Source organism: Salvelinus namaycush, chromosome 35 (assembly GCF_016432855.1).
Source record: "Salvelinus namaycush isolate Seneca chromosome 35, SaNama_1.0, whole genome shotgun sequence".
NCBI classification, from domain to species: Eukaryota; Metazoa; Chordata; class Actinopteri; order Salmoniformes; family Salmonidae; genus Salvelinus; species Salvelinus namaycush.
In genome coordinates this window covers 20626935-20641518 of record NC_052341.1, presented here as the reverse complement: position 1 = coordinate 20641518, position 14584 = coordinate 20626935, and the positions used below count along the sequence as shown (strand labels likewise).

Sequence of the window (14584 nt, the reverse complement as noted above, 5' to 3'; positions counted from 1 at the left end):
AGTTGAAAAAGGTGACTTGGCTTCTGCCACTAGTTAAGGGGAAACATGCACACAATGGTTAGAAAAATATCCCAGACACACAGCATCTCATCTCTCAGGTCTCAGCAATTATGTAGTAGTCAGACTCGTCAAATCTCCAACATGGATGTTTCTGTCTAAAGTGACACGTGGAGCAATGCTCTGGGACACTGACAATGTGTAATAATGAATGGGCTTCCGGCAGGCTGTAGACTCCTGACTGAGGTTCCTTTTCGACACTAATCAAGGGCCTCCGCACAGCCACCGCCTGATGAATTACCCACAATCCTCCTCAGCCTTTCATGGTCCCCAGTGGAGTCTGGCCCAACAGTGACGCTCTTGATATAAATATCCCAATTTGGCTTTTCCCTTGTTCTCTTTCGCTTTCTTCTTTCTCTCTCTCTCCCTCGCTCGCTCTCTCTCTCTCTCAAATCAAATAAATTTTCAGCAGATGTCACAAAGTGCTATACAGAAAACCCCAGCCTAAAACCCCAACCAGCAAGCAATGCAGTGTAGAAGCAAGGTGGCTAGGAAAAACTCCCTAGAAAGGTAGGAACCTAGCAAGTAACCTAGAGAGGAACCAGGTTCTGAGGGGTGGCCAGTCCTCTTCTGGCTGTGCCGGGTGGAGATTATAAGAGTACATGGCCATTAAGGTCAGATTGTTCTTTAAGATGTTCAAACGTTCATAGATGACCAGCAGGGTCAAATAGTAATCACAGTTATTGTAGAGGGTGCAACAGGTCAGTACCTCGGTAGTAAATGTCTGTTGGCTTTTCATAGCTGAGCTTTCAGAGATCGAGACAGCTGATGCGGTAGAGAGAGAGTGTCGAAAACAGCAGGTCCGGGACAAGGTAGCACGTCCGGTGAACAGGTCAGGGTTCCATAGCCGCAGGCAGAACAGTTTAAACTGGAGCAGTAGCACGACCAGACTGGGGACAGCCAGGAGTCATCAGGCCAGGTAGTCCTGAAGCATGGTCCTAGGGCTCAGGTCCTCTGAGAGGGGAGGACCTCTCTCTCTCGCTCTTGCTCTCGTTCTCGGTCTCGTTCTCCATCTCTGTAGAAGTGTAGAACACAGGCATACTGAATCCCCTTTTGCGTATAAGTCAAAATAATTTCCCCCCTGCATCCCTTCTGTCTCTATTGCTAATGATGTGCCATACTCCATCAGGCTTTGGTGTTGAGTTACAGCTGAAAGAGATGAGAGGGGAAACAATGAAATTGATGCACAAGCGCTACAATACAGGCTTTGTTTCATGTCCTGTCAACACTGTTCACCTGATCATCGCGCAGCCTTTTGAAACTCCTCTAATGATGCAGCTCAATCCAGATGTCATCTTTTGAACGCAGCTCAGGCAGAGACAGGCTACTGACAACCCATCTGAAACAGCTTTCCTCTCGTTAAACTCGACGCTGTTTTCTCTTCCCTCCTCCTGACGTCTCGTCTATCCACGTTTGTTTGGATTCTCCCCAGCTGTTGCCGTAGATTGTGTGTGTCACGGTGTCTGTATGTTATTGCTGTGTGACTGACTGACTGACAGCGGCGTGAAGGGAAGGCATGCCACATTGTTCCCATGTGGCGTGTATCATTATGTGTGGTTATGGGATGAGACAGATTGTATGGGATGATTAGTATGGTGTATATAGTCAACTAATATGTCTCTCAGTCTTTAGGAAGCTCTTAGAAAATACCCTAGAGCCACTGGCATAGTCATGCTGTACAGTAATTCACAGTAAGCTATGAATTCTCCTGGGATATACAGTGCCTTCACAAAGTATTCACACCCTTTACTTTTCCCCCCACATTTTGTTGTTTTACAGCCTGAATTTTAAATTAATTAAATGTAGTTGTTTTTGTCCCTGGCCTACACACAATATGCCATAATGTCAAAGTGGAATAATGTTTTTAGAATTGTTTTGGTACAAATGAATTAAAAATGAAAAGCTGAAGTATCTTGGGTCAATAAGTATTCAACCCCTTTGTTATGTCAAGCCTAAATAAGTACAGGGGTAAAAATGTGCTTAACAAGTCACATAATAAGTTCCATTGGCTCACTCTGTGTGCATTAATAGTGTTTAACATAATTTTTTAATGACTGTGCCCCACACATACAATTATTGGTAAGGTCTCTGTCGAGCAGTGAATTTCAAACACAAATTCAACCACAAAGACCAGGGAGAGTTTTCCAGTGGCTTGCAAAGAAGGGCATCTATTAGTAGAAAAAAAGCAGGCATTAAATATCACTTTGAGCATGGTAAAGTTCTTAATTAACACTTTGGATTGTGTATCAGTACACCCAGTACCTACAAGGATACAGGTGTCCTTTCTAACTCAGTTGCCGGAGAGGAAGGAAACCGCTCAGGGATTTCACCATGAGGCCAATGGTGACTTTAAAACAGTTACAAAGTTTAATGGCTGTGATAGGAGAAAACTGAGGATGGATCAACAACATTGTAGTTACTCCACAATACTAACCTAATTGACAGAGTGAAAAGACACCCTGTACAGAATACAAATATTCCAAAACATGCATCCTGTTTGCAACAAGGCACTTAAGAAAAAAAAAATACAACGTGTAATGTTTGGGGCAAATCCGATACAACACATTACTGAGTACCACTCTCAATATTTTCAAGCATAGTGGTGGCTGCATCATGTTATGGGTACGCTTGTGATCTGGGGAGTTTTTCAGGATAACAAATAAATATAATGGAGCTAAGCACAGGCAAAATCCTAAAGGAAAACCTGGTTCAGTCTGCTTTCCACCAGACACTGGGAGATGAATTTACCTTTCAGCAGGACAATAACATAAAACACATTGCCAAATCTACACTGGAGTTGCTTACCAAGAAGACAGTGAGTAGCTTGAAAATCTACTTGAAAATCTATGGCAAGACCTGAAAATAGTTGTTTAGCAATGATCAACAACCAATTTGACAGAGCTAGAAGAGTTTTGAAAAGAATAATGGGCAAATGTTGCACAATCCAGGTGTGGAAAGCTCTTAGAGACTAATCCAGAAAGACACAAATCTGTAATTGCTGCCAAATGAGGTTCTAACATATATTGACTTAGGGGGTTGCATAGTTATCTAATCAAGATATGATTATTTTATTATTCCTGATGTTTATTTATTTTTACAAATGTCACGCCCTGGCCATAGAGAGGGTTTTGGTCTCTATTTTGGGTAGGCCAGGGTGTGATTAGGGTGGGCATTCTATGTGTTATATTTCTTTGTTTTTGGCCGAGTGTGGTTCCCAATCAGAGGCAGCTGTCTGTCGTTGTCTCTGATTGGGAATCATACATAGGCAGCCTTTTTTCCTTTGTATTTTGAGCGTAGTTATCTTTGTTAGTGGCACTATAGCCCTAGTAAGCTTCACGGTTGTTTCTTTGTTTCTTGTTTTGTTGGCGACATTTACATAAATAAAGGAAAATGTACACTCACCACGCTGCACCTTGGTCCGGTCATTTCCACGACGACGCCCATGACAACAAATGTTATAATTTTTCTTCCACTTTGACATTACAGAATATTTAGTGTAAATCGTTGACCAAAAAAAAAAAAATTAAATCAATTTTAATCCCACTTTGTAACACAACAGAATGTGGAAAAAGTCAAGGGGTGTGAATACTTTCTGAGGACAATGTACTTCCATTTCTGAGCATGCAATACATATGAACATTTTCTATACAGAATGTTTAGCTAAACTCGCTGTAGGCTTGAGATATGCATCAATTTAGCAGTGGTTCCCCATATTTCAAGTATCAAATCCAATGAAGTAAGCAAAGTCTGAGTACGCATAAACCAATGAAACACTGGCCACAGAGGCATGATATGAGGGTCAACTTTCTCTGTCCCAAGGTCAGGATTCAACCTTCTTCATGTCATCTTTGTGATTCTCTCCTTCCACTATCTGTTTACATTTAAGGTATTCATCTCAAACGCATATTATTTCTTCCTCTCCTAAATTAGATTTAGACGCTCTCTGACCCCTGCTAGATTAATCTGTGCTGGAGCGTCTCACTTCATACGCTTTAATACCTCCATTTATAAGAAGCCCTCGACAGGCGGGATTAATCTCAGTTCAGAAAACAGATTACGGCGGCAGTTAAAAACGAATCAACACACAAAGTGACGTTACTTCTCATGCTCCTTTGACAGACCGACAAGCTACTTAATGAAGGAAGCAACCAGTAGCATTTTTCACCTACGCGACTCAGGCCGCCAGAGAAATGTTACTAATTCATTACACACACACACACTGCCATATCTATCAGACCTTCCACGCCGTAAGGTCATTGGTGTGTGTGTGTGTGTGCGCGCCCACACGTGTGTAATGGTGTTTATTGTGTTTGTGTTGACTAATGTCAGTTCCTGGGGGTTGAGATGGGATGAGTGTTTATTAAACAGACGGTGCGTGTATGGGAGATTGGGGTTTGTGCCACCACCATGGAGCCTCTTAATGAAACAGAACTGTGTGTGTGTGTGTGTGTGCGTGCGTATTTATTTATTTTGCTTGAATAGAGAGGCTTGTTTATTAAACCAGAAAGTGTGTGTTGGTGTGTGAGAGGCTCTTTATTAACCAGCCGGTGTGTGTTTACCTGGGTGGAGGGGTGTTACAGAGACAGGTGGGCCAAGGTGGTCAGCTTAAGGGGACCGGGTGGGGCAGCAGGTCTCATCACCTGAGCTGTACAGTGTTAATGAACATTTTAATGAACGACCGCATGCCAGAGATGGTTCAGTGTCATTGTGTACTGTAGCCTCCCACCTGGCCAATCTCATGAGGGGGAGATGATAGGGCATGAAAAGGGAGAGTAGACGGGGTGAAGTGGGAGATGAGGGGCTGGTTGAGGGTGGCGGGGAGAGTAAGAGGGGACAGAGCCTCAGGCTGCTGCAGGGCGTCAGGTGAAATACCTGGAGGAGACCTCCGAGATGCACCTCTCTTCTACGTCCCCCGTGGTGTTTATCAGCTAGGCCTATCCTTCCAACACCTGGTCCCCTATGCACGCATGAACACACACACACAACACAACACAACACAACACAACACAACACAACACACAGTCAGTAAGGGATTACATCTGGCTCCAGTCTGGGGAACCTGTGTTGTATTAACAGGGTAGCCAGTCATTTACTGCATGACTGCCCAGCCTGATAACCATTTGATATTCAGCACGCAGAGGAGAGGAGTGCCTAACACTGTTCAGATGAAAGGATGGGGAAAATGTGTTGTGGGCACGTAGGCTGTTCTTTACTAAACTTGTTTTGTCATTGTCACAAAGTCACTGGGTGGAGTAGCTGCGTGTGTTTGTGTGTGTGACTGTGGGAGGGAACTAATTTTAACTGCGTTTGTGTGCACAGTCTGTGTGTGTGACTGTGTGTGACCTAGAGCTGGGTGATATTGACAGAAATCACAACAAATTTACTGAATTATCACAATAACAATAAATGGAACAATATGTTTATAACATTTAATGTGCACCACAGTAATTTTTTTAATATTACCCTTTAAACTACTACTACTATTTTGAATGTTGTAGCTATCAATTGTTAACAATCACAAATATTAGCAAACGTTTCATTTCAAACTTCATATTTTTCTATTAGGGCCCTATAGGTTATTTATCATAATGAACGATATCAGAAAAATGTCTACAATAAGTTGTCGGTGTTGATAATTTTAGGTTTATTGTCCCAGCTCTAGTGTGCACACTGAGTGTGTTTTATAATCACACCAACAACTGTATGTGTCAGCCACCTGCCGTTATTCAGATTAAACTCAACTTCAGAGGGCCTGCGCAGCACCGCTGCGGCAGCTCGCAAGATGGGCGGGGCTTAGTGATGTCACAGAGACGTCAGAGGCGCTGGGCAGTGACCATAATCAAAGTTAATCGGTGATCTCCCAGGGATACAGAGAGAGGTGATAATGAAATCAAGGAGACACCCTGCTGCCAGCAACGGTTTGGGTCTCACGGTGCGTCCCTTTCAGATGCATTGCACCTGTACTACCATTGCTGTACCTCAGTTCCACCTCGCAAAGTTTGCATTTCCTTCTCATTTAACTTCTCAAAGTATTGCCGTACAGGACTTTCCAACTGTTGGCAATGACTTAGTGGTGGAGAGTCGACTCCAAAATAATTGATTCCTTGACTGCTTGCACATCGACTCCCGGTGTCAACTCCCGTTTCTGAATATCACGATTCGATTTCGCAAGGAATCGACTCCTAAGATTCACAATTTTTGAACGGAGGAGACTGATTAGTTGCCGTACTAATGAGAACACAAACAGTTAACATCTTTCATGGTGAGCTAGCGAGGGATGCAGAGAGATGGGAGAGGCACAGGGTCGGACACCAGGCAGACAGTCAGAACCATGCACTAGGCCGGCAATCAAAAGCTGCATCTCGCAATGGAATTCCTTATCTCACAATTTCTTGGCTTACAATGTCTCGCAACTTCAGTAAACCAGAGCCTATCATCAATGAATAGTCTATGGTATTCTACACGCAACAGACCTAAGACTGAACACACACTCACATTATTAGTGAAGAGAAAGAGCATGAGAGCAAGTGCGAGTCTGTATCACATTAGTGGAAACCAAATTTGTTCTCAGGGCAGGTCTGCTGGTTTTGACTAGCAGAAGTAACCTTTTGGAGCCGGGTAAGAGAACTTACACAGCAGGTTAGGAGAATTAACGTGGCAGGTTAGGAGTATTAGGTTAAGGTTAGGAAAGGGTTAGATAAAATTGTCCCCGGCAACGCGACAACCAGCTCTGCCCTGAGAACTGTCTTGATTTCCACTAATGCGATGCTGCCAGGACGAGGGAGAGAGAGAAGGGGACAGGCAAACTGTGGTGCGCATACACTACTGGTCAAAAGTTATAGAACACCTACTCATTCAAGGGGTTTTCTTTATTTTTACTATTTTCTAGATTGTAGAATAATAGTGAAGACATCAAAACTATGAAATAACACATATGGAATCATGTAGTAATTTTACATTTGAGATTCTTCAAATAGCCACCTTTTGCCTTGATTACAGCTTTGCACACTCTTGGTACCCCCCCCCCCCCCCCCCCCCCCGTGCAAGTGTAATTAAATGATCAGTTAGCATTTGATTAAAGCTGTGATTAAATGTGATTCATCATGTGTATCATCATAATCTGATGATATGGAACATGCGGTACATGTTACGCTACACACTCCAAATATAGGCTACATCTGCTGGCTCTTGATGTTCCATATTTCTATGTATTACTATTCCATTGTATCAATCAGATTAGTGTTTTGTTGTTCAAAGAGCTCTTTGAACTTGTTCATGAATTTTTAAAACCTGACGTTTTGTTATGGTGTTATCAGCTGAATCAGTTTTAATTGAGTGTGTTGTTTGATAGCCTGGCGTTGAGCCAGGCTCTTTGGTTTAGAAGTCACGAAGGGTTGGATTAGACCAGATTTCTCATCATAACGGGGAGAATTCCGTTTCTCCGTTTAATTTGATTCTGTTGTATTTTGCACAATGTTCAGGGCCTTACAGAATATCTGGAAACCATTGTGTCATATAACGGGGATTAGGTGTGAACTACTAAAGACTGTGAACCCAAATAAGGAAGATATTTGTAAAGCGTTGTACTTCTATCAAATTGTTTGTCAAATGAAAGTTAAGAGTCTATATTTTGGAAGAAAGGCATAGATACATTTTTCAAATCAAAGTCAAATGTATTTATATAGCCCTTCTTACATCAGCTGATATATTAAAGTGCTGTACAGAAACCCAGCCTAAACCCCAAACAGCAAGCAATGCAGGTGTAGAAGCATGGTGGCTAGGAAAAACTCCCTAGAAAGGCCAAAACCTAGGAAGAAACCTAGAGAGGAACCAGGCTATGAGGAGTGGCCAGTCCTCTTCTGGCTGTGCCGGGTGGAGATTATAACAGAACATGGCCAAGATGTTAAAATGTTCATAAATGACCAGCATGGTCAAATAATAATAATCACAGTAGTTGTCGAGGGTGCAACAAGTCAGCACCTCGAAATGTAAATGTCAGTTGGCTTTTCATAGCCGATCATTGAGAGTATCTCTACTGCTCCTGCTATCTCTAGAGAGTTGAAAACAGCAGGTCTGGGACAGGTAGCATGTCCGGTGAACAGGTCAGGGTTCCATAGCCACAGGCAGAACAGTTGAAACTGGAGCAGCAGCACAGCCAGGTGGACTGGGGACAGCAAGGAGTCATCATGCCAGGTAGTCCTGAGGCATGGTCCTAGGGCTCAGGTCCTCAGAGAGAGAGAGAGAAAGAGAGAATTAGAGAGAGCATACTTAAATTCACACAGAACACCGGATAAGACAGGAGAAATCCTCCAGATATAACAGACTGACCCTAGCCCCCCGACACATAAACCACTGAAGATATCCCTCTAGTGGTGTGGGGGCTGTGCTTTGGCAAAGTGGGTGGGGTTATATCCTTCCTGTTTGGCTGAGACAGGAGGGGTCAGGAGACACTGTGGCCCCATCCGATGATACCCCCGGACAGGGCCAAACAGGAAGGATATAACCCCACCCACTTTTCCAAAGCACAGCCCCCACACCACTAGAGGGATACCTTCAACCACCAACTTACCATCCTGAGACAAGGCCGAGTATAGCCCACAAAGATCTCCGCCACGGCACAACCCAAGGGGGGGTGCCAACCCAGACAGGAAGACCACGTCAGTGACTCAACCCACTCAAGTGACGCACCCCTCCTAGGGACGGCATGGAAGAGCACCAGTAAGCCAGTGACTCAGCCCCTGTAATAGGGTTAGAGGCAGAGACTCGCAGTGGAGAGAGGGGAACCGGCCAGGCAGAGACAGCAAGGGCGGTTCGTTGCTCCAGTGCCTTTCCGTTCACCTTCACACTCCTGGGCCAGACTACACTCAATCATATGACCTACTGAAAAGATGAGTCTTCAGTAAAGACTTAAAAGTTGAGACCGAGTCTGCGTCTCTCACATGGGTAGGCAGACCATTCCATAAAAATTGAGCTCTATAGGAGAAAGCCCTGTCTCCAGCTGTTTGCTTAGAAATTCTGGGGACAATTAGGAGGCCTGCGTCTTGTGACCGTAGCGTACGCGTAGGTATGTACGGCAGGACCAAATCGGAAAGATTAGGTAGGAGCAAGCCCATGTAATGCTTTGTAGGTTAGGAGTAAAACCTTGAAATCAGCCCTTGCCTTAACAGGAAGCCAGTGTAGGGAGGCTAGCACTGGAGTAATATGATCAAATTTTTGGTTTCTAGTCAGGATTCTAGCAGCCGTATTTAGCACTAACTGAAGTTTATTTAGTGCTTTATCCGGGTAGCCGGAAAGTAGAGCATTGCAGTAGTCTAACCTAGAAGTAACAAAAGCATGGATTAATTTTTCTGCATTTTTGGACAGAAAGTTTCTGATTTTTGCAATGTTACGTAGATGGAAAAAAGCTGTCCTTGAAACAGTCTTGATATGTTCGTCAAAAGAGAGATCAGGGTCCAGAGTAACGTCGAGGTCCTTCACAGTTTTATTTGAGACGACTGTACAACCATCAAGATTAATTGTCAGATTCAACAGAAGATCTCTTTGTTTCTTGGGACCTAGAACAAGCATCTCTGTTTTGTACGAGTTTAAAAGTAGAAAGTTTGCAGCTATCCACTTCCTTATGTCTGAAACACAGGCTTCTAGCGAGGGCAATTTTGGGGCTTCACCATGTTTCATTGAAATGTACAGCTGTGTGTCATCCACATAGCAGTGAAAGTTAACATTATGTTTTCGAATGACATCCCCAAGAGGTAAAATATATAGTGAAAACAATAGTGGTCCTGAAACGGAACCTTGAGGAACACCGAAATGTACAGTTGATTTGTCAGAGGACAAACCATTCACAGAGACAAACTGATATCTTTCCGACAGATAAGATCTAAACCAGGCCAAAGCTTGTCCATGTAGACCAATTTGGGTTTCCAATCTCTCCAAAAGAATGTGGTGATCGATGGTATCAAAGGCAGCACTAAGGTCTAGTAGCACGAGGACAGATGCAGAGCCTCGGTCTGACGCCATTAAAAGGTCATTTACCACCTTCACAAGTGCAGTCTCAGTGCTATGATGGGGTCTAAAACCAGACTGAAGTATTTTGTATACATTGTTTGTCTTCAGGAAGGCAGTGAGTTGCTGTGCAACAGCTTTTTCTAAAAATTGAGAGGAATGGAAGATTCGATATAGGCCGATAGTTTTTTTTATTTTCTGGGTCAAGGTTTGGCTTTTTCAAGAGAGGCTTTATTAATGCCACTTTTAGTGAGTTTGGTACACATCCGGTGGACAGAGAGACATTTATTATGTTCAACATAGGAGGGCCAAGCACAGGTAGCAGCTCTTTCAGTAGTTTAGTTGGAATCGGGTCCAGTATGCAGCTTGAAGGTTTATAGGCCATGATTATTTTCATCATTGTGTCCAGAGATATAGCACTAAAACACTTGAGTGTCTCCCTTGATCCTAGGTCCTGGCAGAATTGTGCAGACTCAGGACAACTGAGCTTTGGAGGAATACGCAGATTTAAAGAGGAGTCCGTAATTTGCTTTCTAATGAGCATGATCTTTTCCTCAAAGAAGTTCATTTATTTATTTCTGCTGAAGTGAAAGCCATCTTCTCTTGGGGGATGCTGATTTTTAGTTAGCTTTGCGACAGTATAAAAAATAAATTTCGGACTGTTCTTATTTTCCTCAATTAAGTTGGAAAAATAGGATGATCGAGCAGCAGTGAGGGCTCTTCGATACTGCACGGTACTGTCTTTCCAAGCTAGTCGGAAGCCTTCCAGTTTGGTGTGGCGCCATTTCCGTTCCAATTTTCTGGAAGCTTGCTTCAGAGCTCGGGTATTTTCTGTATACCAGGGAACTAGTTTCTTATGACAAATGTTTTTAGTTTTTAGGGGTGCAACTGCATCTAGGGTATTGCGCAACGTTAAATTGAGTTCCTCAGTTAGGTGGTTAACTGATTTTTGTCCTCTGATGTCCTTGGGTAGGCAGAGGGAGTCTGGAAGGGCATCAAGGAATCTTTGGGTTGTCTGAGAATTTATAGCACGACTTTTGATGCTCCTTGGTTGGGGTCTGAGCAGATTATTTGTTGCGATTGCAAACGTAATAAAATGGTGGTCCGATAGTCCAGGATTATGACTATTTTCCATCGTAAAAATGTGGCATGAGTAAAGGCTTTGATTTCTGGAAAAGCAGATGGAAAGGGGTCTTAGAAAAAACATATACTAGAAAAAGTCTTAGGGCATCAGAAATATAGTCGTGGCCAAAAGTTTTGAGAATGACGCAAATATTAATTTTCACAAAGTCTTCTGCCTCAGTTTGTATGATGGCAATTTGCATATACTCCAGAATGTTATGAAGAGTGATCAGATGAATTGCAATTAATTGCAAAGTCCCTCTTTGCCATGCAAATGAACTGAATCCCCCAAAAATTCCCACTGCATTTCATCCCTGCCACAAAAGGACCAACTGACATCATGTCAGTGATTCTTTCGTTAACACAGGTGTGAGTGTTGACGAGGACAAGGCTGGAGATCACTCTGTCATGCTGATTGAGTTCGAATTACAGACTGGAAGCTTCAAAAGGAGGGTGGTGCTTGGAATCATTGTTCTTCCTCTGTCAGCCGTGGTTACCTGCAAGGAAACACATGCCGTCATCATTGCTTTGCACAAAAAGGGCTTCACAGGCAAGGATATTGCTGCCAGTAAGATTGCACCTAAATCAACCATTTATCAGATCATCAAGAACTTCAAGGAGAGCGGTTCAATTGTTGTGAAGAAGGCTTCAGGGTACCCAAGAAAGTCCAGCAAGCGCCAGGACCGTCTTCTTAAGTTGATTCAGCTGCGGGATCGGGGCACCACCAGTACAGAGCTTGCTCAGGAATGGCAGCAGGCAGGTGTGAGTGCATCCGAGAAGAACTTCTCCCAACCATCCAGGAACAGTTTGGTGACGAACAATGCCTTTTCCAGCAAGATGGAGCACCTTGCCATAAGGCAAAAGTGATAACTAAGTGGCTCGGGGAACAAAACATCGATATTTTGGGTCCATGGCCAGGAAACTCCCCAGATCTTAATCCCATTGGGAATTTGTGGTCAATCCTCAAGAGGCGGGGGGACAAACAAAAACCCACAAATTCTGACAAACTCCAAGCATTGATTATGCAAGAATGGGCTGCCATTAGTCAGGATGTGGCCCAGAAGTTAATTGACAGCATGCCAGGGCGGATTGCAGAGGTCTTGAAAAAGAAGGGTCAACACTGCAAATATTGACTCTTTGCATCAACTTCATGTAATTGTCAATAAAAGCCTTTGACACTCATGAAATGCCTGTAATTATACTTCAGTATTCCATAGTAACATCTGACAAAAATGTCTAAAGACACTGAGGCAGCAGACTTTGAAAATTTGTGTCATTCTCAAAACTTTTGGACACGACTGTACATCAAAAGACAAGAATGTTGACCTAAAGACCCCTGCCAACTAATATCAATATGTATATTTTGTTTTGGAGAAATTGCTTACCTTCTGTAAGTTTAAGAAATATTGCCTTGTGCCTTTTAATACCGTTACTATCTTTAAGATATTTTCACATTTCTCTCCCTCATAAAGGGAGCATAATGAAAGTTCACAGAAGTAAAGGTAGACCTACCAATTGGTTTTAGTGATTTTGTTTATGAATTATTAAGTGATTAAAACTTGTAATTCCGTTACCAAATTGGTAACCGAATTACCCAAAAATCTGTAACGGATTTACTGCAACTGAATTGGCTACAATGGGAAATCATAACAGTCACAAACCACAGTTGGGTCACCTGCTCCCTTCCACTGGCATACTGTTATGTTCAGCTCATAACTGTTTTCGTTGTCTTTCTGGTGGTCAAACCAAGAGTGTTAAAGAACATTTAAAAAAATGTCCAACTTCATATTTATCAGCACCATCCCAACATCTACATATGGGGAAAATGTGTTTAAATTTATTTATTTTTTATCCCTTTTTCTCCCCAATTTCATGGTATACAATTGGTAGTTACTGTTTTGTCCCATCGCTGCAACTCCCGTACAGACTGGGAACAGGCGAAGGTCGAGAGCTGTGCATCCTCCGAAACACAACCCAGCCGAGCCGCACTGCTTCTTGACAGTATGCCGCTTAACCCGGAAGCCAGCCGCAACAATGTGTCGGAGGAAACACCGTACACCTGGCGACCGTGTCAGAGTGCATTGCGCCCAGCCCGCCACAGGATTCGCTAGAGAGCGATGGGACAAGAACATCCCTGCCGGCCAAACCCTTCCCTAACCCGGGCGACGCTGGGCCAATTGTGCGCTGCCCCATGGGTCTCCCGGTCGCGGCTGGCTGCGACAGAGCCTGGACTCGAACCAGGATCTCTAGTGGCACAGCTAGCACTGCGATGCAGTGCCTTAGACCACTGCGCCTCTCGGGAGGCCCTGTGTTTTTATGTTTTGTAGTAAAACAGATATAGGAAAATAAGTTTGATCAATCATCAACCAATTAGTAGACAATTAGTAGCCATCTTTCTTTCTCTTTGCCTCTCTCTCACTTTCCAGTTAATGTCACATTTCCCAGCTTTTACTGACACCTACATGAGTCCCCTCTGCTTCCATTTACTGTAACCAGCATCCTCACCCACTGAGCACCGGCCAACACCGGACGTCATTAAAATTTGGTCAGTCCACCCTGGTGGACCGCACTGGACCAAATCTGAACCTATCATAGATGTATGTTTCATAAGTTTGGATAGTACAGTATAGTGAGTAGAGTACAGTACAATACAGTAGTAGAGTACAATACAGGTCAGTACATTAAAGAAAAGTAGATTATAGTACAGTAGAGCAGGTTCCCAAACTGTGAGGCATTTTTGGGGTTGGAACTCAGTCCGGCTTACAACTTACTCTTGAAAGTTGTAATAGTATAATTCACTAATAGAATCCTCCTGTCATGTCAGTCATTGCATACCTTAGAGTTATTTATATGTCCAGATCAAGCCCATGTTTTTTAGCCCATAGATTTTGTTCTAATGTTTGAGTCACTTAAATATCACATGGATACACATTAGACATGGCAAAATGTATAGAATTGCAAGAACATGAGCTGTAAAACTGCAAATCGTCTCTGCACCTCCTGGCAAAATGTATAGAATTGCAGGAAATAAGGTTTAAAACATGCAACATTTTCTCTCTGTCAACAAGAGGGGTGTGAGCAGTTTGTGCCCATAGGGGTTCCCCAATGCTGGAAGGGGGGCCTGAGTAGAAAAGTTTGGGAACCCCTGCAGTTGAGTACAGTATAATGTACTGTACTGAACTCTACTGATCTCTGCTCTACTCTGCACTGCGCTGTCCAAACTTGTGAAACATGAGGAGAATGACATTCATATCCATAATTATGCATCTCTGTGTAGTACAGATCAGGGACCCATGATGTAATTCCGTTACTGGGTGTAAATCCACTTCACATACTTCACATTCAATAACCAAAATATACTTTTTCAATCTCAATCTTCAATCCCATTTTTTTCTGCAGACAT

At 43.2% G+C, this 14584-nt stretch overlaps 1 protein-coding gene across 1 annotated transcript in view; it reads left to right on the top strand.

Annotated features, from left to right (window-relative positions):
* The window catches only part of snx29 (sorting nexin 29), a 109586-nt gene that overhangs the window by 18552 nt on the left and 76450 nt on the right, over nt 1-14584 (top strand). The gene's annotated exons all lie outside the window — the stretch shown is intronic.